This window comes from Monopterus albus, unplaced genomic scaffold (assembly GCF_001952655.1).
Source record: "Monopterus albus unplaced genomic scaffold, M_albus_1.0 scaffold18.1, whole genome shotgun sequence".
In the NCBI taxonomy this organism is placed as follows: domain Eukaryota; kingdom Metazoa; phylum Chordata; class Actinopteri; order Synbranchiformes; family Synbranchidae; genus Monopterus; species Monopterus albus.
In genome coordinates, this window is record NW_018127898.1 from 3,242,415 (window position 1) to 3,269,882 (window position 27,468).

General features: G+C 40.3%; 1 protein-coding gene across 6 annotated transcripts in view; it reads left to right on the plus strand.

Annotated features, from left to right (window-relative positions):
- dlgap4b (discs, large (Drosophila) homolog-associated protein 4b) overlaps positions 1 to 27,468 on the plus strand; it is a 115,018-nt gene that overhangs the window by 39,261 nt on the left and 48,289 nt on the right. For 5 of the 6 annotated variants that reach the window (XM_020592734.1, XM_020592735.1, XM_020592731.1 and 2 more), the window contains exon 2: positions 5,974 to 6,031. The exons of the other annotated variant lie outside the window; for it this stretch is intronic. The gene's annotated coding sequence lies outside the window, so the exon portion shown is untranslated. The remainder of the gene's footprint in view (positions 1 to 5,973; positions 6,032 to 27,468) is intronic. 6 annotated transcript variants of the gene reach the window in all.

Below are 27,468 nucleotides of genomic sequence, written 5' to 3' on the forward strand. Positions count from 1 at the left end.
CTGCTGAAAGAAGCTTCTCTAAGCTCAAACTGATTAAAACTTACCTGAGATCTACTATGATGCAAGAACGTCTCAGTGGACTTGCCATTATAAGCATTAACCATGTGGTCTCAAATCAGTTGTCATATATGATGTTATATGAGTATATACACTAGCAGTGGAATTTACTGCGATGCAACGGGGCGCCACCTGAAATCTTGCCTAGGGCGTCAAATTGGTTAGGGCTGGGCCTGGTGTGTACCATAAATTTGGCAAGTTCCCAGAACATCTCACTCATAACTACCAATGTCAGCATCATGTTGGTGCTGGAGGAAAAGTCCGAGAATCTCCAAGGCATGGACGTAATGTAGGAACTGGATAGTAGCTCTTGAATGAAAACTGTTCGCCTGGTGCTTCCACGCTGTGCCAAAATGAGCAGAGTTCCCATCCTTAGAGCCACCATGCTAGCTAACTATATCAAATCTTTGTTTTTTGCTGTATCATTTTAAGTCTTGCAGCCACATTTTTAAGATGGCCAAACATATTTTTTGCCCATCTGCCCTTTACCATTTTGCCAACAAGAGTGCTTGTCAGCAATGATGGACTCCTCACAGTATTAAAGTATGCCAGAGCAAGATAACTTATGGGGGACAAGAAGTGGAGCAGGAAGTAGAACATGAAAGTAGCACTCATAAAGCAAAGCTAAATTAAAGTGAGTCTCTCTCAGTATAGCCCCCGGAGCCAGCTTCAGTTATACTGTAACAATGACTGGTAAGATGACTAATTATGGGCTCTTAGCACAGAAAGGATGAAGAAACACCGAGTGAACTCTGACCTGTAGTTCAGATCCTCCTCATTTTGCTGACATGAAACTGTTGTAATTACAAGGCTGTCATCCAGCCTTAATATATGAGGTCCTATATACTGTAACTGCATCCAGTGATTTATACAACGTTTTGTGGGCATGTGAAAATAATTTGAGGTTGCTGAGTGGCTGTCACTACTTGTGTAGAGAAGCTGATAAATATCCAGGAGGTGATATAGGATATCGATCCAGTCCTTGGCACTGCCCTCTCAACCATGCTCTAATTTAATCCCACTCTGACACAAAAAGCTCTCCAGTGAGCTTCTCGTGCAGCACTTTCCAAAACACTTTGGAAGGTGACTGTCCTTATGTATCACATCTGGTGCCTGCATCGCTTTGTCGAAGGCCTTACCGAGCCATGACCCAGCACTCTGGCTCTGCATGATTGGTTTGCTTTGAGCAGCCCTGCTGAGGCCATGCTCCTGACACTGATAAGAGAGAAGAGATGGACAGTTGGCAAATCCTCCTCCTTCAAATTGGATGACAGGGGCACTGCTCCCTTGCTGCTTGAGTTTGACTATGTGTAGTATAAATGGCCCTGTCAGTAAATTGAAAAGGATGACAATGTGCAGATATTTAATACAGATGTGTGTCTGTTTGTGTATGAAGCGCATGCTGTCAGAGAGTGGGAGGGAGGGAGAAAGAGGAATGCCATGTTGGTTTATCTGAAAATAGAGTAGTCACTATTTGCCTAATGCTTTTTGTAATATGATTATGAAAGGAAAAAATTAAGGAGGAGAAAGTGTTTTTGTTGATTTACAAAGCAGCTTGGTCAGTTCGATCAAAGCAGCACTGTGGGTGAGCAACTGAACGTTAGCAAAACAATAGAAGGAGAGGGAAAATCAGACAGATAAGCAGAGATGGGTGCACAGGGTTTATGACTAAGCAATTAGGCAGAGCGGCAAAACGAAGGTGTCTGTCGGTTAACAGAAAGAGAAGGGCGAGATTAATGGGAGATGGCAGAGGCGTGCAGCTGATGAGTAGCAGAGTGGCTGTGTGATCTGTGGAAAAACGTTGCCACAGGAGAGCTAGACTAGTGCACCAGGCTAATGCTACTTCAGTTATCCTCTGCTGCATTCAGACCTCCTAGTTAACATGAGTGAGAAACCAGAACAGCACAATTCACACTGAGGGATTTACTTTGTAGCAAACCAGCAACAGATGACTGTAAAATGCCAAAGGTTGGCAAGGAACCGAAAGCTAGGTGCACTTCTAAGAATCAGTGCACTATTGGCAGATTTATTGACAGTGAATCATATTGAAACATATTGCTTTAGACACTAAGGTCCTTGTGGAATAAACAAAGGTTTCCTATTAATACATCCTATATACTGTATATCCTCAAGGCCTAAAAACATGTCAAATGCCTTTCTTATAGCCTTTATCTCAAACCTTATTACATTCAAAGAGATAAAGTATACAGTACACTATAACTGAAACAGTCATGCCGACATGTACTAATGGGTGGAAATTAAGTTTAATATATTGTTTGACCTCCTAGAGCTTATATAAACCTGCTTTAGACCTGTTTGATTGCTTTTTATTGGCAGGTGCTACAAATGTTTCCATGTGACCAATTTACAGAGTGCAAAAGTCTTCACTAGCTCAGATCATTGTTTTAATGGTGCAGCCTGTTTGAAACTAGCTAGTAGTTGCTAAGAGCTTTGGAAGGACACACAAACTCAGTAATGGCTCAGCAAAAAGTTGGCTCAGCCATATCAGCACTTCCTCTGCATATTGTTTGCATCTCTGCTACATTTAGGTGAATTGCCACATCCAGTCGTTACCACCCTTTGACATCACTTGAAATGGTTATCATATTATTGCCATCTTTGTGTGTATCCTGATAGAAAGAGACACAAACAAAATGGTGGCATTGCTCCACAGTGCCACTAGTGGTCAAAAACCTCCAAGGTACCTTTAACGTCAGTCTTAGAATTGATGCTGAGAATATTTTGACCCTTGAATGTTTTGGTTTTGTTTATGCTGTTTGTAATATCATGGGAAAACAGACCTCATTACTGCTCCAGTCTCATGAATACCACAGACACATTTGATTATGGCTGTCAACTCCCAGTTATGCTTCAGGCATCACTTTGCATCCCAATGGGACCTATACTCTATAGGTCATTACATTTGATTTCTTAGAAAGGAGGTGTAATAGTATTGATTGGGCACTCTGTGTGTATATGAATCCATTAACTCCTGTGCAAATATGGTCACAGTGAACTTACTGCTGCATATACACAGGCACACACAGACACAGGCCACACAGCTGACCTCTGACTAGAGCAAAATGAACCCAGTGGCAAAAGCCAAACTGATGCTGGGGGGGATATTTACTAAACCTGTCACACTTTACCATCAAATATTGCGGCACTACAATTTTTCAATTGTATTGTATTGTATTTACTGACAATGATGATGTAAATGAGCACAGCCTTGGCTGTGTTCATTTGCATACACCTCCACTTAGAATCTGCTGCCTGCTAGCTGTTGTGTGCATGTGGACTGAGAGGAAATGTAGAAGCAAGTCTAAGTTTACAACGACTGAGCTTATATATGGTTGAAGGAACCAAAAAGCAAATTTCAGAGCTGGAATCACGTTGTCAAATCATCTTTTACTTCATTCAGTAAATGAAACGTGCTAGGAAAAACTTGTAACTCTGAGTTAGAAACACTAGTCCTTAACTGCAGACCATTTTATTCACTGAGAAAAATGTTCTCATTCATTTTGGTTTGTGTTTATATCCTGCAAACCTAGAAGTGAATGAGATCAAATATCAGAGCCTTGAATCCACCAGCTTCTCCAATGAAGCAGAGGTCAGGTGAAGGACCGTTAAGGTCATGATAAGTCCCAGCTGTGGCACACACATCAAATACTCATCCTGCTGTGCTGCTTGCAAATTCTGAGACTGAGTTTATGGGTTTGTGATGACTATAGAGAATAGGCTTGAACACATGTCTACAGTATATCATCATCAGCACTGTGAGTGCTCTCAGATACACAAAATACTGTCGGACAAGTCTTCATCTTTCACATCTCTTCTCAATTCAAGTAGGGCTGACTACTTCAAAATAAAACTGTATAAGCCAACAGTTAAACATTTTTGTAAATGCTTTTTTTTTTTGGAAAGGGTATAAGGTGACAAGAAAGAGTAAAAAAACCTTATTAAATTTCCTGTTTGATTCTACCCCCCTTGGTTTTTGTACTCAAAGAAACAAATCAGTATCTTTTCTACAGATGATGCAGTAGTGATTTATTGCTTCACTGAGCTGCTCAACATATATTCTCCTATATAACGGTGACCCATTCATCAGGGCATACTGAAAACATCAGAGCAAAAAGTTTACGAGCTTAACTTTTATAGGGCCACATTCTTTTACTGTTTTATTTAGCTCTGAAATGCCCATAAAGCATCACCTCTGGTTGCAATGACATTTTCCTCTAGTACGCCCCTAATTTGCTCATTGCTCACTGTTTGCTTTTGATTGTACAGCCAGTCAACATCAGTATCTGGGTTCGAAGATCCTACAGCTGTTTTAGCAACACTTGATCAGACGGGTCACTTGATGCATCCAGATGCGATCGGATCAGAAGAGACTGTAGAACTGTTATGGTTTAGTCCCCCTCACCAGGAGGGTGAGGGAGAACTGGGGTTGGACTCAAGATGGCTGACCCAGGTGCTAGTACAAAAAGGTGGTTTAATGGAATAAAAACAAAGTGACAACATAACAGGGTCCATAATACATACAAGGGAAGGGCAGTGATGACTAAGGAGACCAGGACGAACAGGTACACATACACACTAATGGCAGGAATCAGGAGAGCAGGAGGATGAGAACGGACAGATGAACAAAAAGAACTAACGTACACAATGCAATCCACAGCACAGGGACTGTCAGCGTGGAAGACAAAGCACGTATTTAAGTATTGCTAATCGCATAATTAGCGTGATAAGGTCAAGCCAAAACGCACAGAGACTGTCAGCGTAGCATCTTACACACGTCTAAAAAATGCGGGTCAAACACAACCTTTGTATAACTTACTTTAAGTATTGTCCATTACACGTCACAAAGATCCGGCCCAGGCGGAACGTCTGCCCGAGGTATAAATAAGGAGGAAAACTAATCAGCCGGATGCACCCCAGCTGTGTGCACCGACAAACGAGTCGCCAATTACCGAGTGCAACACAGCTGAGGTGCAGAATCCCGCAGATCAAGAAAATAGAGGAGAGAAAGGTGGAGGAGAGGCAGCGGCCGCCGAGCGGCCCTAACAAGAACAGACTAAGAATAGCTTTTAAATAATAGAGAATATACTTTATAGTGTAACAAGTCCAACTGAAAAACAGCAGCCCCCCTCACAAAGCAATCAGTTTGATATTCCTGCTTGCACAGATAATTGTCACTAAAAATATTCTACTGCTGTGCATCACACCTGGCTGCATTGGATGTAGTCTATAATATTTTAAAACAACGTTCAGTAATGGCCTAAGATTAGGACCGGTTTTGTGCTGTGTGTTGGATGTTTGCTCTGGAATCAAATTTATACATAATTACTATATGGTTGTCTCAACAAAAGCATATTGAGCTTGTTTAAGCATTTGTTGTTGGAAACATGAGCTTCTCTTAGTAAAGGGCTGTCTGTGCTGCAGTATTGCTACCTGTTGTTGTTGTATATAATAAATCTATGCCTTCATGCTTTTTAGTGAACAATATCTAAAGGTTATATTATGCAAGTGGAAAAATGTCTCTGCTGATTCGTGATATGGTGTCCTGCCTTAGGAAGCATTTTCCTAATCTAATCTTTGGTTTTTAATTGAAATGCTTTATCTCTCAAGATGTGCCAGTTTGCCTGTTGCAAAAAGCTAATTGATTTTCCAAATAAATGAAAACGTTAAGTCGCTAAGTAGTTTTGGAGACAATGAAACACATTAAGCATGATGATAATGTACAGAAATGCAGTCAAAACTCTACTGGTCAGTAAAAATCCAATGATAAAGCTTTTTGTAAGCATTGATTTTAAAGCAGTTTAGCAAGAACCTGTGTTCTGTGTTAGATTGTGATGAGCTTACACTTGTACAATTTGTTATGATGATCGAACCTGACAAGTTGTCTTTGTGTTTCAGGATTTCTTCTTCTCTGAACCTGCTCATCAACAATAAACTCTGTGGTCTCTCCAATAAGGTACGTTTGGACCTTTGTTTTTCTTCAGTCCTCTGGGCAGTAATATTCCGTTTTCATTTAATGTCTTTGTTAGCATCTCCTGCCCAGCTGTAAAGGAGACCTGAGAGCCAGTGCCTTTTTGATGTTCTTGCTGAGTATACTGAAATGGCCGAGCTGCCAGGAGAATGAGCTCATACACTACAGAAAAACAGCATGCCTTGACCTTGTCTACACTGGACTACAATGGATCCTCAAGGCATTTAGACTGAATGCAGCTGTCAAGCTGAAAAAAAAGTATGTGCTGTGGAAGATGGAACTTTTTGTCCTTTGTACAGGCTAATAAATCTCTGAGGACTTTTGTTTGCTCAGGCCAAAAACAGATCAAAATAGAAACATCAATGTATTTGATGTTTAATAGTTTGAATGTAACAATAGTACAGTCAAGTGTGCCAGTGCTGTGTTGCTGCATGGATGTAAGGGCATGTTTTTTCATGCAGACACATGCACAGTGTTGCCTGCAGAGCAATGAGCACCGATGGAACATAGCCACAATGCTCAGCATGATGAGCGTCCTCTGTGGGCTTTCTCGAGGTCCAACACTGGACTCTTGATTTCACACTTGATTAAATTCATTCTGAGCACAAATCTCTTTGGCGATAGTATCCATAAGAGCACACTGTCTCTGCTATTGCAGTACACACAAGTGTGAGAAGGAACTCTGCCTTCTCATGGAGCCATAGCTTTCACATTTCTCCTTTTAAAATGAGTGGGACAGTTGTTGAGTTTCAAAATGAAAATTAAATTATCTGAGGCAGCAGTCAAACATTTGTGTGTCTTAAGATATTTGGGCCTGACAAACAGTAACGTTAGCCTTGATAAACAGCAGTGCAGAGAGACACAGTTATCAGAGAGCCTCTAGTACAGCGCCACTAGCTCAGCTGCATCACAGGTCTTCACACAGTGACTTTCTCAAAGGGACTTGAGGTGGTCAAAGCTCCACCACACTCCCTGCCTTTACAGCAAAGAAAAGTTGAACATCAGCTTGTCATGACGGTTAGTTCTGACTCTGTTTATTCTGTAGTGGCCACTGTCCCCTGTGTCTCCTGACCCATATGTATTGCTCCCCCACTCCTCAGCTGAGTTTTTAAATTTGCTGTGAGAGCAGAATGTGGGTCTATAGTTACCCTTTAAATTGCCTCCCTGATCACACATAAATGCCTGGTTCAGACGACACAATTTTCTTGTCTGATGCGATGGTCACTATGTCAGATTACACAATTATGAAGCCATATAAATGCTTGGACGAGAGATATGACAGAATATACATTGGTATGACAGCTCACAGGCTGCCATTGTTCACAACTTGGAGGTGCCAGGAGAAGAATGTGTGTGATATTGGCTGCTTGCGTTCGGAAAAGCATAAAAAAAGCTTTTTAAGCCAGTAGTAAAAACCAAAACCTGGCTAGCTAGCCATGATAGGTTAGCTGCTTCAGAAGGCTGACTGTTAAAGTTACTATGCTAACATTATCATTGTGATATTTAATGACTGTGGTTCAGTCCAATATGCCAAAAATGCTGTGAAGAGAAGAGCAATCTCCTCTACTGTTGGTGGCCATGTCTTAGATGATATCCTAGACTTTGTGTTGGGACCTCGGATAGTCTGAACTGAGCATAATACTCTCAGAGGATTTGAAGCAGCAGTTCATTTAACTGAGCCACTACCTGATGCCTTATCCAGACAGTACTGTAAACTGCTGTCATTATTGTATTTTTACAAATAAATGGCCATAAGAAGCACCATCATAAATCATATTCCATATGAGTGTTAATTAGAATTTAAAAACTATGTGTACTCTTTGAGGTTAGATGATGATAGTGAACAATGGGCTTGACTTGCACTGATGATGACATCGGAATTCAAAGTTTAATGTCGTGTCTTCAATGCATATGCATAAAACATTTAATTAGAAATTCAAATGATTGTCACAAAAACATCCCTGCAAAATATACTATTTGTGTCTGTCTTAGAAAATTCAGAATCAGGTGTTGGCCAGGTGTGTTGACCACACAAGGAATTTGACTCTGGTGCATTGGCTCTCAGTGTGCATGTACAGTTGTCATCTGTGAACTTCAGGAGTCTAACAGAGGGGTTCCCTGAGGTGCAGTCATTGGTATATAGGGAGAACATCAGCAGGGAGAGCACAAATCACCTGTGCTGATAGTCCAGGTGCTGGATGTGATTTTCCCCAGCCTCACCTGTTGGCTCCTGTCTGTCAGAAAGCTGGAGATCCACTGACAGGTGGGGGCAGGCACAGTGAGCTGCTTGAGTTCGGAGTGAAGGATTTCCAGGGTGATGGTGTTGAACGCTGAACTGAAGTCCACAAAGAGGACATGTGCATAGGTCCCTAGGGAATGAAAATGATGCAGGATGTAATGCAGTACCATGTTGATTGCATCGTCCACTGACCGGTTTGTCTGGTAGGCAAACTCCAGGGGGTCAACACCAGTCTCTCAAAGGACTTCATGACCGCAAATGTCAGGGCGGCGGGTCTGTAGTCATTCAGTCTGCTGATGAAGGGCTTCTTGTAGACGGTGGAGAAAAGTATGCATTTTTGTCAAGCACTGTGTATGGAAAGCATTTAATATGTGAGCTAGAAAGGGCGGAGTCGAGGGAGCTTTTGTAATTCTGTAGGAAAAGCTAGTGTACATAAGCATATTAAATATTTGTGCTTTAAAGCCAAGGTGAGTTTACTGTTTATCTTTAGCGTTTCTTCTTCCGAGTGACTACGGAGAGTGTCTACATCTGTGACAATATTACAGTGTAGTATTTAGTTAATTTCTTCACAGCGTGAAAAGCTCATCACTAAATGCCAGAGAGACAAGTTTGCCCCAAAACTCTGATCCCATTGCCTTTACTCACTCCATAATCAGTTTACTCGTTCCTCTCCCAGGAACCACAGTGTTGCATTTTTTACAGGATGAATTGTTGATGTTATTATGATTTGCTTTCATATGTCATGGGAGACTGTGTTAATTCATCTTCAGCACAGAACAACAACAATTCATTTGGATTGCTGATCAGTCCATTCACTGAATGAGTTGTTTTTTACTGGTTGTCTGTGAAAACACAAACAAGAAACAAGATGTCCTGATATTAATGCTACGTGTAGCTGAAGGATTTAATTTAGATAGCCTGTTTTGCCTGACCAGATGTTCACAAACCCAAAGATATTCACTTATTCTACATGAAAATTACCATATTCATTATGAGAAGCTCACTTTTATGTGATTAATGACTTCAGTGATTAATCGATGATCAAAATTCTTGTTATATTTTCAATCTGCCATGCTGATATATTCAATGACTGATCATTTCTGCATTATTACATTGTTTCCGGGAACCGCAAATAGTGTTGGAACAACAGTAAATATTTATCATGTGGAATTATGTGCAGTCACCTGTTAAAGGGATCATGCACACACTGATAACGCTGATTGTTTGCTTATCTGCAGTGCAGTATGCTGCACAGTGCTGCATACCTACCACAGATTTAGCCAGGAATTCTTTTAACTTTCTGTGTAACTTAAGCTGATGACACTGTAGCTTGTGATGGAGAAATCCTGTGTCTCAGAGCTGTATGCTGCAGGCCAGGGCAAAGACTGCAGTTCTGCAGGGGATTTATTATATTTCTCTCATGAGAACACTTAGTTCTCTCAATTTATGAGAAGGCATCAGGCTGCTCATGCAGGGAGCTTTTATAAAACTTTTTTTCTGGACTGTTAAATCTACTGTGGCCAGAAGAACAAAAGTGCTGACACTACTGCAAGAAATGTATGTTAAGTGTAAAATGCAGTGCTTCATTACTGAGCTTTTTCTGGAACACCAAGCCATTAGATAATGAAAGGCTGTTGGACAGGTCGCTCTTCACTTGTAGGACTTCCACAGGGGAAAACAGACAATTTCCTACTCATACAGTACTACTACAAACTGGTGTTTCCATTCAGTACATACAGTATCTATTTTAGGGTAACTCTGGTAGTTTTGAGGGTATACTTTAGGGGGGGTTACTAACCATTGCAAAGTTGATATGGAGACACTATATTTACTTACATTTACTGGTCGAAGGAGTTAAAGTCCCTAAAAACACACTGAGACACCGTATTGTTGTGTACGTACCGCCTGAAAACAGCAGTGTTTGTTACTATATTAACTTACCACCTAAGCTTATTTGTTGTTCCTCTCTCTTTGTGTTTGTGTACACTATGAGCAGTTTGTGTAGCCATTGCATTAACATGGTTTAATCCTCTGCATGGCTTATTGGATACAAATCCCTTCCAAAGCTTTTAAAGCTCATGCCTTTTCATTCTTGTCTCTCCTGCTCTCACCATCCACCGACAGTATCCGACCATCAGACAGTGAAGGAAACTACAGTGTTTCCAAATCAGTTCTTGGTGTCACATCATCTTCACCTTTATAGTTAAACCACATGTGATGCTTGTTTTATTGGGTAACTTTACATGTTGCCCAGTCTCAAATTTATATTTTTTTCCTTTTTGCCTATTTCTATGCTCAGTTCAAGGCACAAAGTTATTTCCCGAAAGAGGTCTCAGAGGCAATCGTAAGTCTAAACTCAAGGTGAAGGCACAGATGGGTGTGTCCAACATTATTTGTACAGATGTTGCATCATGATGCCTGCCAACCATGTTCATGTTTGTGGCCATATACTGAGAAATAGTTGATTTATCTTATTTGGAAATAATCATTTCATAATTCAATTAATTTTACACAAAATTATTTGCAGTGAATTCTGACAGATTATATTTTGGATCTAAAGGTTTATTTTAAGTTGATCTGACCATTAAGATACATTTGGGTACCATTCATTAATGGCAGGAAAGTACCAAACACATCAATGCACAAAAATAAACAAAAAAAAACTTAATAAAATAGACTTGCATCCAAGAAGAAATGCATAAAGACCACATCTGAAGCCACAGTAAATTTGCACTGGCAAGACAATTGAGCCCATTGAGTGCAAACTGATTTGCAATGTTAAAAATATTCCACAGACATTCCACACAGCTCTATTAAGTAACGACTGTTTCACTGCCTGACTGCATTTTAACTAAAGTATAAAGTTGTGTCAAGACAAAGCAGTGGACAAATTATGTTACTGTGTCTGTTACCTGGTCATACGTTCTTGCATAGTAAGCTGATGCAATATACTATATGTACAAAGTCTCTCCCTTATCTGCCACTCACATGTATTTTAGAATATCTTTTTGCAATTTGAAACACATCCTTAATGAATGTGACTACATACATAATAAATTAAATAAGTATAACATGAGTCACAAGACTGACTAGAACAGAATTCAAACTTGTGCTTTAACCTTTTACTCTTTACCTCTTTACTGATTCTGTTTTCATGAGGAATCAGTGCTAATGGTTAAAAACAAGACTGGGAATTGATTCTTTCTGGTTCCTGAATGTCTAAATGTCTCAGCCAGAACATCCCTTTGTTAAAAAAAGAAGTCCAACATTTAAAACTTTGGCAGCACAGCGAGTCTGTTTTTCTGCATAAGTTAATTGAGGGGACAGCTGCACAACTTACTGTTTGTTGCCTATCACGGATTAGCCCATCTTTCACTTCACACGGTTGTATGTCTGTGTTAAGTGTTTACTATCACAAACCACCAGAGCCCTGCATCACAGATTCATCTATGGCTTATATTTTATGAAAGGGTTGGGACAAAAATAGAAACACATTAAATGTTGCAAAGGACTATTTTCTGCTTGTCTACAATACGCTGGCCAGTGATCAGAGAATAGGAAATTCTCCTCTTCTAATCTTTTTTCTTTCTCATTATTAAAATGTCTGACTCAGTTCAAAGTGTTTCTCAGACAAAATGAACATCAGGGTAAATGTGCCTATTATTAATATGTGGATTCTATTTTAATACCCTCAATACCAATTACTGGAGGTCTTCAGTATCAATATCACTTGATGTAACAGAATTAATGGGACAGAGACAGGTGCTTCAATTTGTTATGTATGATCTCTTTCCAGATAATATTTAAAGAGAGAAATAATATTTTAACATTTACTGATGCAGAAAGATATTCAAGATACTGTAAATCATCAGCTTTTTGTAATACAAAAATGAATAGCACTATATATTGTCATAAAACAGGACTTTTTCATCAGTATATTAGAGTTTTACCCGTGTGCATTCCAGGTGCATCATGAAAACCTGCAAAATTACTCTTACCTTCTTAACTTTATTATCCTTGAGGGAAATTGGTTTGCTGGAGGCACATATGCTTAACCACATTCGTAAACCACTTAGCAGACATCAGCACATATCAGTGCATTACTATCCTACATTGCTTGTAGCTATAGGTGTGTGCAGAGACTGCACACCAGACAGACAAATACTAAATACAAGTAAAGAAATATAAATAAAATACACAAGACTACACTTCTCCCAACCTCTAATGCAACAGCTTATATTTGCATATTGCAAATATAAGTAGTGGCTGATGGGATAAAGGAATTGTTTATTCTATTAGTTTTATTTCTTAAGGTTCAAAGATGTCGGCCTGATGGCAGGACCTGGGGCTCATTGAAAAAAAAAGGATGTTGTGGATGTGATAAGAAGTTTTAAGGTTTTGCCAAAGTATGGATTTTGTAAATATCAGTGAAACAATCTTAAGAACCAGTGATTTTACTATCAATCTTCACAGTTTTGCTAAGTAGGTTCTTATTATGTCACCATGCCAAGAAAGGATGCAATATGTCAGACTACTCTCAATAAAAGATTATAAAAGGATCTCAAGATTACACCAGCGGATTCAAAGGAGGCCAGCTTGTGTGGAAGATAGAGCAGTTGTTGATTTTGTATGTGTGTGTGTGTGTGTGTGTGTGTGTGTGTGTGAATAAAGTCAACATGACAGAGACACTTCAGTTTGTTCAGTCAATGTTGTCAAAGTGAATCCCGAGATTCACTACCACTGCTCTTCTCATGACCTAAAAGTACATGGAAATCATTTCAGGTGCCCTGATGAACTTCTTTTGTTCATTTTTTTATAAACTTTGTCTTATCTGCCACAGTTGATGATTTTTACTAATACTACCACAGTATGTCTACTCTAGTTATTTGTAGCACAACTGAGAAGTGCAGTCATAGAAGACAAGTTTTACATTTAAATTTATGTTACCTCCTGTCACAGCAACCACTAAACTCTCCACGTGTTTAACTAAAACATTATCTCAGCACAGCACTGAAAACTGCATTAGATGATCTTTATCACAGTAACTGCTATCCTGCCTGTGTTTGCATAACAGGAAGCAGGGATTTGGCTGCCTGTAATGACAGCGAGTTGTAAAGGAAAGCACTACAACTTAACATCTGAGAGCCAGTGACAGCAGGAGCCATATCCTGTCACTTTCACTGGCTGCTTCCCCTCTGAGACTCCCTCACTTCACTGTACTCTCCCTTTCTCATCGCCCTTCTTTACTCAATCTGAAAAATACTTCTCTTTTTGCTCTTCATATCTAGTGACTCCTCTGTATATTAACCTCCAATCTGCGAGGCCATCTGCTCTTCTATCCTCAGCCTCATGTCAGTCTGCAGTGTCTTTGCTCTCTGAATCCATTTGACAAGATTAATACAGTGAACCTCAGGCACATATAAGCTGCTCATTTTGGTAGGGATCATTTGGGGAGATAAGTTCAGCACTGGTTGTGAGCAGGCGAGACAGCTCACCTGGCCAGTCAGAAGGATCCAGGACAGAGAAAAACATTTTAATGTAAAATCTTTCTGATTTTTATTTCTCAAAGTGGAATTACTGTGATGTCACAATAAAGCCACATGTAGACTTGAAACGTGGCCCTTTGTATCTTGGACTAATATTGTCTGATACCAAGTGTACAACAACAACAACAACAGCATGGATCTCTGGATCATAATGTTTTTTTTCTGAGAGATGAACTGTGTCGGTAAAAACTGTAGAAAGAATATCCTGCTGTGATAGATTGAGGAGAAAACTAGTACAATAGTATCCAACAATTACAGACCTTAGACCTTTTAGAAGAGCATATATCAAATAGAACAACAACAAAATCGTTCTAAAGGCACATCCAGGCAAAAAGAACTGAGGACAAAGGAAAAGGCACTGTGAAAAAATAGCAAATGTAACGACTTTCCTAAGCAATGGTGAAGACTTGAGTTGGATGATCCTTAAATACACAGGAATGTGGATTGCATGCAATACATTCAGACTGTTAAAGTTAGCACTGTAATGCAAATGTAACCGTAGCCATTATTGTATTAGTCACAGTGACTTGTTGGTGAGTTCAAAACCCACAAACTCAACAAGATAACACTTGTTAGGTTCATAAAATGGAAATACCCCTTTAGAGGCTGTAGTGTTTGATGTCTCAATGCACACTGTAGTGCCCTGGATTCACTTATAGAGGGCACTAACCTTTCACCCATATACTGATCATTACCTCTTCTGTGCGGTCAATAACATGAAATGAGGAGGTTGAAAATGATGGAACAAGCATCCCTCATTACTTTAAAGAATACTGTTTTAGTGACACAAAAGATTCAGAGCCTGGCTTGCACAAATGGTTCCATGTTGTTTTAACTGAAATATTTGACAGCAGCAGTTTGTGTCACTCACTGCCATTTGCAAAGCTTTATGTAACACGATATTACTGACCGAATGATTGCCTGGCTGACCTGAATTTGGCTCTTTTATTTTTGTTGCTGAAAATATGCAGCGATAATAGACACATTGTTTGGCCCACTGAGAGTCAGTCGTGATAATGACCTACATCTACATTATTTGAATGTGACATGAGGTTGATTTAAATTGTTCTCATTTGAACAAACAAAGCACTACACAGTTTGAATATATTGCTGCAAACATGCCGGGTGTGGATGTGTAATTTGCCAGTCTGCATGTTTTATAGGTTCAGGCTTGCGACCCCTCAAGATGAAGCAATGTCTGCCCGTCAACATCAGTTATGACCAGTTCAGCCAAAGGCTGATTTGTTTTCCCTGTTCGCTTCTTGTTCTGTTCTTCTGCTGCAGCCAGAGTACTGACAGGAACTAGCAAGAGAGATCATATCTCTCCCATATTAGCTTCTCTCCACTGGCTCCCTGTAAAATTCAGAATAGAATTTAAAATCCTTCTCCTAACATACAAAGCCCTTAATGACAAGGCTCCATCGTATCTTAAAGACCTCATAGAGCCTTATCATCCTAACAGAACACTTCGCTCTCAAAGTGCAGGTTTACTTGTGGTTCCTAGAATCCACAGAAGCAGAATGGGAGGCAGAGCCTTTAGCTATCAAGCTCCTCTCCTATGGAACCAACTCCCAGTCTCAGTTCAGGAGGCGGACACCCTCTCTACCTTTAAGATTAGACTTAAGACGTTCCTTTTTGATAAAGCTTATAGTTAGGGCTGGATCAGGTGACCCTGAGCCCTCCCTTAGTTATGCTGCTATAGGCCTAGGCTCGTAGTGTGTCCTCTCTCTCTCCCTGTACCTTTCTGCAGGTTGCCCTGGCCCTGGAGCTCTATGTCTCTGACGAGCAGTCACCGGCCACATCGACCTGATCAGTGTTTGATTGTTGTGTCTTGTTGCTTTTCTTCTTTTGTCTCTCCTCTATCCACTCACCCCAACCGGTCGAGGCAGAAGGCCGCCCACCAAGAGCCGGGGTCTGTTGGAGGTTTCTTCCGTTAAAGGGAGTTTTTCCTCCCCACTGTCGCCAAGTGCTTGCTCAAGGGGGATTTGTTGGGTTTTCCCTATGTAATAATATTGATAACAGTAAGGTCTAGACCTTACTTTGTAAAGTGTCCTGAGATGACTTTTGTTGTGATTTGGCGCTATACAAATAAACTTTAATTTGATTTGATTTTGATTTGACACCTCAAATTCATTTATGACCCATGGTTGGGTTCCAGTCACTTGGCTGGCTACCACTGCTCTATAGTCCAGCTGTGAGCCCACTTTGCTTATGATCCTCTGTCTTACATCGCACTCATCACATATGCTCTCCTTTGGGAACATGAAGATTTGACATTCAAAGACTTCTCATTAATAACATAACACAGCCTGTTGTGGCCACAAAGGTTTTCTCTTGGTATTTCCAGTTCATTAATATGTTAATTTCCCTGAGCTCCAGTTGCCTACCATGCATGACGCAGTGATGCACAGGGCTATGTTGCCACATTGCTTAAAATTACAACATTACTGTAGATAAGGATGTGGGTGACAAGAAAGAAATGAATTGATAATATGATATTCAACTACAGATGTGACTCTATGAATATCATTTCACATGCTTTTGTGCTTTGCTGCTGTATTGCTGAAACCTGAGTATGGACTTGACAGTGACAGATCTTTAGAGTTCTGCAAGAGAAGAGTGTCCTGAAAACCTGTTACAGCACTTGATGGAGGAGCTTTCTGCAGGCATTTCTTCAGGGACTGTACAAGCTTTTGTTCTGTTTCAATAACTGGGAGGTTGAAAATATTGTATACTATAATAATGTCTTCATCCTGAATAAGGGACAGCACTGCTAAGGCTGCGTTTCCACCAGAATGTCCCCATTACTTTTTATTCCCAGGAACTAAAGTCCAAGAACTGTCCCTCAGGTAAAAATCCCTCGAGTGTACTGTCATTTGCATTTCCACAGCAGGGCTGACGCCCATGGGAGATTAAATGAATTAGCCTGCTGACATAAAAGCACAACAGTCAGCAGCAGGGTTGTAAGTTTGCTGGATGTAAAATGCTGGCTATCAGTGCAAGTTTGTGCTCATTAACAGGTGTTTTTGTTTGTTTGTTTGTTTTTTTACTGCAGAGATTTTATTGCACGTACAGTAACGAGCATAGGCACTGTTAACTCAGTATGTTTCACAGCCCATGTCATGCTCCTTTGCGGCCTCTGCCTGCTGCTCTCCATTTGTGGAGGAGCTGAGCTCCACCCTCAGGTCAAACATCAGGAGAAGCTGTTCCACAAACAACAAAACCATGTTGTCCAATCCACTAATCCCACTCGCTGGTGTCTTTGTGTAGGCCTACTGATAAAATGCTCCTTACAAAGTGAGAACCCAAGGAACTGGGAGTCAGTTGCATCAGTGCACCCAAATCATTTTTTACATTGGGGAAAGTTCCTCTGGTGGAAACAAAGGTTAAGTTGCAAATTCCAAATGTAGTGCTAATTAGCACTCCTAGTAGTGAGATTAAGATATGGCAGTTAAAAATCAGATGGTGAGGCAGCAGCTTGAAGATTAGGGAAGGTTCAGAAGGTAGGTTCATAATGTAACTTGTTGCCATTTTGTATTCACATTCCAAACTTTAGTTGAAAACTGCAAATAACTCAACAACTAGATGCCCCAGTTAGTGACCAAAGTAGTGGTAATACAGCAGCTTCCTGGCATTCGTTTGGTTAATGTGTAACATCCTGATGGTTGTGTATTTAATGCTTCAGTGATGCTCTGCAGACAAGAGATTTGTCTCTTTTGTCACTTGTTGTCCCTTCTTTCACATCTAAAGTGACAACTTCTGTGATATTTTAGTTTGTCAACTCTGGGAGGGAAGTGGAGCTATTTTCACCACATTTCCACCACATAATTGAGCTCTGAAATATCATGTAGTGAGGAGAAAGTGCTACTCAAACTTAACTTTAAGTAAACCTAAATTAACTGAATGATGTCTTTGTTAAGTGGTGTGCATGGTACCTCTAACTGTGCATGAGTAGACACCAGAAATAAGACAATACTTAGTCAGTTATTTAAAAACCTTCTTGTAGCTAAAATTGTACTTTCACTTAAGAATCTAAAACTAGCATATAAACTAGCCAAATTTCAGAAATTGTTTCTAGAAGTTTAAAATCTGTATTTCTTTTGCAGTCTTACCAGGTAATGCAGGGTTGTGGCAGGATTGTTGTGACAGTCTCCTTCTGAGGATAAACACAGACGAATTTCTTGGTCTGAGAATGTGACAAGATGCACATAGCAGTCTTTGAAACACAATTTATTCTCAAGAAAGAACAAAAGATTTAGATTAAGCCCCCACAGCTACTATGTAATGCTAACTTTATTATTATCAGCACGTAATTCTTACTGTGCCATAAACTTGTCACACTGTGTGCTAATGCATTACTTTGCGCCAGACTGAACTTCATTAACACTGAATACACAGTGTGGAAGAGTCTTCTACGCTAATATAATCAACAAGCACATGTTGCCAAGAAGATAACAGTGTATTTCTGCTGTGAGATGCTGGGTTAATGTGTCAAAATGGTAAATTGACCTTGGTAGGAGTGGTGGGATCATGGGATGAGATTAAGGCCATGTAACCTGGCTGCAGCTCAAGCTTTGACATCATCACCACATCACGACAGGATGTTAAACATGTCAGCCCATGTGCAAAGTTTTATTTAAAGACTCATCAGTTTCATTAAAACACTCAACAGCAGCATCATGGCATGCTTGAGCCCTTCCAGAACTTTAACGCGTGACTGTGTCTGGCTTAGGATTTTAAACCACCTGCTGTCTGCTCCAAATCTGGGATAGATGGATGGGAGGATGGATGGAGGTGATAATGATGTGGTGAATGATTAGAGGAGTGGTAGAGGTTATCTTAGTGTGACTGTGGTATTTTTGTTTGTTTGTTTTTCTTATTTTTTTTCTCTGTCTCATCCACAGTTGACCATGACCTCCAGTGCTCTGTTACATAGGAGTGGAGGAACACATCTGGTGTTTGGATTTGTGTGTGTGTCTGCTTCTGTGTGTGTTTGTGGGTTGTGTGCAAGTTTAGCATCCCATCTGGCCAGGCAAAAAAAAAAGACAGGACTGAAGCCTGGAACTTGCAGTGGGAGGAGGCTGTCGTGCACTTCTGTGAAGATGCACACATCCGTTTCTCCTCTAACATACGCAGGAAATGGATGCTACACAATCATTCAGCTTATGTTTTTAAGCAAACCCATGTATTGTACAGGTAGGTTAGCATGCATCCAGTTGTTATAGCCCCTGACATACATGCAGAGTCTTATGCTGCTGAATGTAGTAGACATGTGTCAAACGTGAGATCACAGCAGATGTTTGCAGTCATGCTCCCTCCTAGTATGTGATAGTAAGTGAATATGGGTATGAACAGGGATAAATCATAGAAAAGATAATGTACATTTATTCCCACATCTCTCTGCTTTGATTAATTTGATAGTGTTGGAATAAGAGCACAACAACCCCTCGCTCAAACAGCAATTAATCCTGCAGTGAAGTTCAAATATAACCATGTTAACAAAGAGAAGAGCTAACATGTTCCAGCAGACTCAATGTTATTTTGAGTCCACTGTCAATGTTATTTAGGGACAAGAGCTCTCGCTCAGACTTTGTTTTGAATTGCTGTTAATCTTTGGATTTCATTCAGCAACACCCATTAGCGACAAACATGGGCCTTATCACTGTGGGTGGCTGGATGAGAGTTTCCTGCATCCTAGTCATTTCCCCCCCAGAGACACACCGTGTACTTGGCACAGGAAGTGGCGCTATCACATTTTGTGTCACAGCCACGCAGTTGTATTAAATGTGAGAGGTGGACCAGCAGCCTGGGAAATATGAGTCAGCCTTGGGTTTTAAAAACTCCACAAAAGTCATCACATCAAGGTTGAACAGCAGCTTTAAAGTGCTGCTTTTCTCATTCTTCCTTGAAAATAGAAAAAGCTGTTAGAATAGACTGCTGAGGTTATGTAATTGCTCTTGGAGGATCGTACTTGAACTAGCTGACACAAAAACACCTCCCACAACTTTAGATGTCTCTTTCTGAATATGCTATCAGCTGCGTGTACTGTATGACACACTGTTTGTAAAGATGTATCTGTCTGTCTGTCTTTTATCCTCCTCCATTGCTCCCATTCATTTCCTGCTGTGTCTCTGCCTCCATAAAGCGTTTTATTCCAGTGCATGTACAAAAGACAAAGTCAAGTTCAGCTGACTGGTCATCTGAACCCAGTTTACTCTACTTGACAAATATAGGCAATTCCAGAAAAGTGAAAGTCACAAAACCTTTGTGGTGAGTGGGGGCTGCTGCACGCCTTTTTGAGTGATAGTTGATTTAATTCACTTAACATCAAAATCCATTACAGGCACTGAAGCACTGGAATGATGAATAGGATGCACATTTGGGACTGGTGCATTGGGGCAGAGATGAGCCAACATTCAGTACAAAGTCGATTACTGTATATGGTATTACTCAGTGGATGTTTGATGTTAGATTGCATTTAAATGATTTTGTTTTTAAAGCTTTGGCTGTATGGTAACACTTCAGATCAGTAGGTATATATGTCAGTTCACATAATTTAAATCTGGCAGCTGCTGTTAGACTGAATGACCCTTCTTCTGTTTGGGAGCATCCGTATTCATTACATTTCTGTGTTTATGCATTCATTTTTCAGCCATATGCCATCATTAGTTAAGAATATGTTAAAACATAAAACATGTTGCCCTTCAAAACAGACCTGCAGTAGTTGGAGATTCTATGATTCATTACCGTGATTATGAGGATTGACTGTGTGCAGTTGCCTTTCAGTTTGAATGATAATTGTTTGCAGGTAGGAGGTATGCATGACTAAAGAACTCTCTCTTTCCTGCTGCCACCAGACTCCTAAACAGCTGACAGGAGTTTATAATCAGGGATTACTTCATGTAACTGCACCTGACGGTTTACGTTTTTCAGTTTGCATATGTATAATTGTACATTCATTGCTGACTGTTGCACATACAGCTGATGTAGCATATATTCTCATTAGATTTTTATTATATTTTTCACATGCAATTTTTAAAATTGCCTTTATTTTGTATCATTATTTAATAATTTTATATTTAGACTTTATATTGCTTGGCATTCATTGTGGAGAGCAAAGGAAGAATTTCATTGTGCAGGGAAACATGTTTCCTTACTGTGCATATGACAATAAAGACTTTTGATTAGATGACTGAATTTGAAAAACATTTATTAATTTATTTGTATTAAAAAGGACTTAACTGTTAACTGGTCACAGACATTTTAATTAATCTGTGTACAGTGGTATTTACAGTAAGTACAATGCACACGCAGACTAATAGGTCTTCATCCTGAGCATGAAAAGTATGTGTTGCAGATATTTGAATTTTGCAAACTGTACTGCTACCTACATTTGCATGCCGTTTGACTACAAAGAATTTTACTTTTGCATAAGCCAAATAGGATTCTCATTAGACCATGGTGACTCACAGCAGCATACAGTATATAAAGTGCAGAACTTGAATATTTAACTTGAGCGTTATATAAGACTGGCCTTTATGCCTTTTAGCAGAAATAAGCATAAAAATATAAGTTATATTTCTCTCATATTTGCCTTTGAAGTATACAGTCTATGTTTGGTCATGTCAGTGGACAGGACCTTCCGTCTTACTAGCAAAGCAGCTGTGGCAAAGATGAAAGCTTCTCAATTGGCTTGGGATTGGTTTGAGTGGGACAGACTCATGCAATAATGTCAGAGTGGTTAAGTCCCTGGGCATCTTTAAAGAGCTTTCAGCAGCCACACAGGAAGAAGGATGGGAGGAAGAGAGAGAGACAAACCAGAGAGCAAGTCAAAGTGGACATGCAGATGAAACAGGTGCAAAAAAAAAATCTCATTAGTAGGGGTGTGACGATACACTTAGCTCACAGGATGAGATGATATTTAATTTTTAAGAAATCTTCAATGACTAAATATATCACTGGAAAAATAGTATTTTATTCAATTGAAAATCACAAAATGCTAAATCATCTTGTAACGGGTGCCACTTCAGTTCTGCTTTCTGAGGATTAATTATCATATGCAGTAAAAGGTTTTGCCACAAACTCAACTGACTGGCTTTTCTCCTGTAGGATTTCACATGAGTCTCCTCAGACCTTTTAATTGTACATGAACTATGCATAAGCTAACTTCTAACTGAAGCTGTGCGGGACTTTCTATGCTATTTTCACCCTACAGTGACATCATCCAGCAAAGACACTGCATTGACCAATCATGTATGAGAGATGGTCGGGACATGGACGCCCACGGGAAGAAGATTCTTTGTTAACTTGTTAGCACGTGCACTCACTGCTATGCACTGTCGCATTTGAGCCACAATTAATGCACCATAATGACACATCATGCATTTTTGTTAGTACTGGTTGTTAAACAGTGTTTTTTATCCATCAGTGCCCAACACACTAGTGGTAGAATTGGTGCTAAGGTAGAGTAGGCTACGTTAGCAGCATGGCTAACCAAAACACAATGGAAACTCACGGGCTAGAAACAGGAAGCCACTCATGTCGACTTGTCACAACGTGGACCTGTCAGGCCTATGCCACTCACCGTGCAACCCCACATTCACCAACCAACACAACCCCATGCATTAAAACACAGCAGGGAGTCATGGTTTTGCTGGACTAATGTGAACATATCGTCACACTCTGTCATACCGGCTGCTGCTCCGGTTCTGTTATGTATTGACATTGTGAGACAGCTTTTGCCTCAACAGGAAATATTGTCACGTTTTAATATCGAAAGGTCTTGTAGGTCTTGTTGCATGAGATCTTGTCACACCCCTACTCATTAGGCTAAAATGTCAAAGTGTAGCAATGAGGAGGAAGAGAGACAGATAATGCCAGAAAGAAGACAAAGTCAGTGATCTCACCAGCGAGCACACAGCCTTGAGTCAGAGATGGCTAAGCTGTATTTCTGTGGATTCACCAGTTCCTGAGCATCTCTAGAGCCTCTGGCACTCATACAGTAGTGTTCCCACTCTTCAAAGGAATCCTCCAGTGCTGCTGTGATTTACATTAAAGAGGACTAATAGAGTTTGCGTAGTTATGGCTGACATACTGCACTCAATTCTACTTAACATTTTAAATGTGAAGCGTCAAGTCTCAGTGGGCAGTGAAAAAGAGAGCAATCCTGTCGAGTCTGAAGCACTGCCTGTTTAGTGGAGGAGGATACGTCAACACAATGTCTGGGCCACAGCACATGCTAGTGGGCTGGCACAGCTCCCTCTTTAGCATGGCTCAGCTAAAAATGGACTACATCCAAGTACTTCACCCCCACCCCCAAACGTGTTGTACTGTACGACAAATTTGCTCATGCTTTGTTTATTCTCTTTCATCTATGCCAATTGCATTACTGTATACTCATCTGTGGATCTTGAGACTCAGTCAAACTCTCAGGAGGTGGACATGACAGGTTATTAATCAGGTCAGAGAAATTTCCCTTATTTGTTTTAATGAATCAGCTAAATTATCCATAACTTCAGCTGGGGAGCACTTCCGGTGACACATCTGACTGTCGGCGAATCACCTGTTCACATCCAGCAGACTTTGTGATGCTCTAACTCACTTCAGGAAAACAAGGATTCAGGACAACTCTCTTGTCCTTAAGTGAGAGTTCCTCATGAATAACAGCAGCCAGATGAAAACACAAGTTGTACTGAGCCTTCCTCTCTGCGGATGACACTGGATGATTCTGTGACAGGTCGATGTGGTTGTTTGTCAAACGGTATTTACAACGGTTGACTATGAAGTGGAAGATCTAAAGGAGACCCTCAAGCAGGAGCAGCCATTTTATTTAAATCACAGGAATGGGAATATGCTGTTTTCCTGCAGAAAGAAATATGTATGAATAGGAAAAGTGACTAGAGTTGCCTCAAGGTTTCCTGTAAGTGATGAGTAGCATTGGCTAATCCTTCATTTGTAGTTCATAGTTTGATCAATTTTGTTTGAGGTTATGGCTCCCTTAATTAAATAGCTGCAACATTATGTCTACGTCAATATAATAAGATTTCACAGTCACTATGGGTTTTGTTTTTTGTCTCAGTGTGCCTCATATGCACTGTAGTTGGTTAAATTAATTGCTGTATGCTGCCTTTTTCTGCTTTTTGTTGGTCTTTTGAACTGGGGGATTCACAGATCTGTTTAATTCATTAATAGCAAATAAGATTAACACAAAGTGAGTCCTTTGTTACCACCTCTTCTCACCATCTAGTCTATCCTGTTTCATATGTTTGTGACATCCTTTCACTGTATGTGAAAAACATTCATGTATCGTTCCACTTTTAATTGCACAGTCTAATGTAAAGTACAAATTTAACAACTTCATCGGTCCATTATCCATACCATTAAAGGCTGAAAACCATTATAAAGCCTCATCCGGTTCTTTCAAACCAGGAACTCAGAGGGACGACTCAGACCACTTGAGTATATAAAAAATATATCCGTGCTGGTTTATTCAAAAAGTCACAGGCAAGAATTTACACTTCAAGTCCAGAGATCTTCCAACCCCCAGCCTGCCAAAAGCAGCCCGGAAACAGAAAGACCCCGAACCAAGCATTGCTATACAATATTAATCATTTCTGGGCTGTCGAACCGTGACGTACCCTGATATGCCAGCTTGGCAGCTGAGCAGAGCAGTAGACCAAACATGAAGAAAATAATGTGTGTGGCTGTTGTTTTCGTGGTGTGTATCTAAAACAATTTGACATAACATTACACATTAAGACAAATATTATGGTTACTTTTACCGTCATAATAACATTTGTCCCTGACTTGAGCCCTTCTGCCTTAACCAACCTTGCATTTAACATCCTGAGGAGACATCCTGGCTACACTAAACATCTTCTAATACAACAGATCTCTAATCCATATCTATCTAACTAAGAAATTACCTAACACCATATATCTTGACAAGGGCTGCAGGGGGTGGGAGCCAATCCCAGCTGACATTGGGCAGGAGGCAGGGTACACCCTGGACAGGTCACAACAACTTCACCCACTGCCATGTATAAAGAGAGAGAGAGAGAGAGAGAGAGATGAAACGTCATGAAGCTTATGAGCTTTCTTTTTAATTAACTTCATCTTTACATCACATCTCACATGGATGGTCACCAAGAAGAGGCTGCACAACCAAGTATAGCATCACATGCCTGACATACACTGAATCAATTGAAGGGTGAACCGATGTGTTCATAGTTATAACAGTCATTACACACAAAGTACAGGGACATCTGAACATCTGTATGCTGCACAGTTCTGTTTTTTCATACAGTGTGACTCCACTTACCGTGATTATTGTCAAAGAGCAATCAACGCTGCACAATTTCTGCATTAGACAAATTCATCAAGACATACCACAAATACGTTGCAGATTTGACTGATTATTTTCCAACATGTTACTACAGTTTTTGCATTCCAAAAATCACATTCTCTGTGAACCTCCAGACATCAACATGTCTTCTTGCTGCTCTGCATTAGAAATGAGATTCATTCAGTAGAAATCTTTGGTTCAAATGCTAACAGATGAATCCAGTTGTCCTCAGTAATGGTAGCTACTGATCATTTGTCTGTCCCTTGTAGCAGAACAACTGACACAAATGAAGCGATTATGTCAATTTCCAGGATGAAGAAATCTGCCTCTGTATTCTTGGAGGAACACCTGCTCAGTTGTACACACAATCTTGTAGCTGCTGAGCTGTAGCAGATGTTTATGCCTGTGCTGGAAAACTGTCCAGATGTCTGATTCATGCTTGTCTTTATTGGGAGGAAAAACACAAAGCAGCCTGCAGGGCACGCATGGACCATTTAGAGACTATTATTCAGAGGGAAATCATATTGAGACCATTCTGTACTTAGCCTAGATTTCTCTCCATGCTTTTCCGTGCCTCTTTCTTCACATAAAGTGGTTTACTGTGGCTGCTTATTCTTTGCATAAGCCTGTGAAAACAGGAGGACAAATATAATTGCATTGCATTGTTTATTAAATTATGGTGGTTTAGACGTTTTTAACCTGGTCAAGTGAGCAGTGTGTAAGTGTACTGTCCTTTTTAGGTCCAAACTAGCATTAAAAATCAATTCTGACACATCAGGTTTCTGTAATGGCTGTGAACATGCAGCTTTTAGATCTGAGATATTTTAAGACTATGACTTTCCTGCAGTGATCTCTGAGGCCTCAGTAGCCATTACATTTTCCTGCTAGGCAACTATTGTTAAAGAAAAGAGCTAAATACTTAGTTTTAGCTGAGACCTGTGACTCATTTGTTGCCACTAGTTAATATAAATAGCACAGACGACTTTAATAAAAGCTTCTAATCACATGTGCTGCTTTCCTGCTGTCTTGCTGTCTTAACAGACTATTGTCGGAGCTTAGCAAATGCAGCACTCAGCTGTCAGCCTGAGTGGTCTTTCTTTATCTATGAACATCCCGTGGGCTTTTACAGTAGGGCGGCCTGTTCTTGTCCTACTTTCAAGCGTGCCTGTGCTTCCTCCTTGTTGTCTGTTAAATGTTGATGTGCCAGCCCTCCTTCGACCAACCTCTCTAAGGCATCAGACAGCAGAGCAGCTAGCACTGGAGACAGGCTGGCTTGGTCTGCATCCATCGATCTTATTTACCTCAGTGAAATTCAATTCCCTCCTCTCATACAAGCATCCCCTTCGACACTAATCCATCTCTTGCTTCCCTTGAATGTGGGTCATCTGGTCAGGAGCTGCAAGTGTATCACTTGTTTCAGTAAGGGTTTTATCCCCACCACACCGTTCTCTCCTGTACTCTGTTCTTTCTTTTCACATGGTCTATTTCACACAAAGTGCCTGGTGAGGATATATTCAAGGATAATATCACAGTGGCAAGGGGGGAAATGAGGTTCGACTTTTTGCCATCAGCAGCTGCACTAAACCAATAAACAGGATGTTACATTGAGAATCGCTGCCACAGCCAGGCTGTTGGCAGTACCGTCGGCCGTATTTCAGACAGTAGTAATAGCATCATTGATAATGTTATTGGTCCCATTGGGCTGTAATTGAATGTGACTTATTCAGTTACACATATATATGTCTATGTACCCCACTGGCGTGTAGAAAGTGTCTCCTGAGTTTCATTCTGCAGTAAAGACAGCAGAAAGATTAATAACAGTAATGGCAGCCTAATGGCTGCTACCTGCTACAGTTTGAGCTGTCATTTTGTCTTTGTTTTATTGGCTCATTGATATGATTGTAATCACATCTTGTTATATAGCTGAAAATAAAGCTAAACCACTACACACCTATTTGATGATGGCTTCGAGCAACACTTGCCTGTGGGATAGTCTGGTGTTTTCTAATGCACCCCTCCACCCCAAATTTGTCATAAACATGGTATTTTTCCATTCATACACTACTTCACTAAAATCTCTCCAATTGTGTCAAAATCTCTGTGGCCACTAGAGGTCAGCTATATGCCACACCCTTGCATCTCTGGAAAGTACAGGAGGCCCCTCTTGAATAATATTTATGCTCATGATAGTGGCTTATAATGGCCACTGAAGGGTGTGACAACATTCGAATTGGCAGGTTGTACTGTTCTAAACAGGCCTACAGCTACTGTAGCTTTCATACTGACATGCATT